Source organism: Penaeus monodon, chromosome 27, assembly GCF_015228065.2.
Source record: "Penaeus monodon isolate SGIC_2016 chromosome 27, NSTDA_Pmon_1, whole genome shotgun sequence".
NCBI classification, from domain to species: domain Eukaryota; kingdom Metazoa; phylum Arthropoda; class Malacostraca; order Decapoda; family Penaeidae; genus Penaeus; species Penaeus monodon.
The window spans coordinates 15,894,179-15,894,455 of NC_051412.1; positions in this window are offsets into that span (position 1 = coordinate 15,894,179).

A 277-nucleotide genomic window follows, 5' to 3' on the forward strand; every position below is an offset into this window, starting at 1 on the left:
CACACGCTGAACCCAGACAGAAATAGTCATCATCAAACAGAATAAAAAATGAATACAATGCCACTGAACGCAACCGAACTCTGCTAATCACAAACCATCAATAATACTTAAAAACCATCGCCTAATGACTACAGACATCAAACTTGAACCTTTGCATTACGAAAACACTAATTAATTCATGAAAAGTGTTGTCAACCGCGACATCCGTTTATGCACATTCAACAGAAATAGCATAAACAGTATTAGTCGGTAAGATCAGACCCAAATGTAACGAATT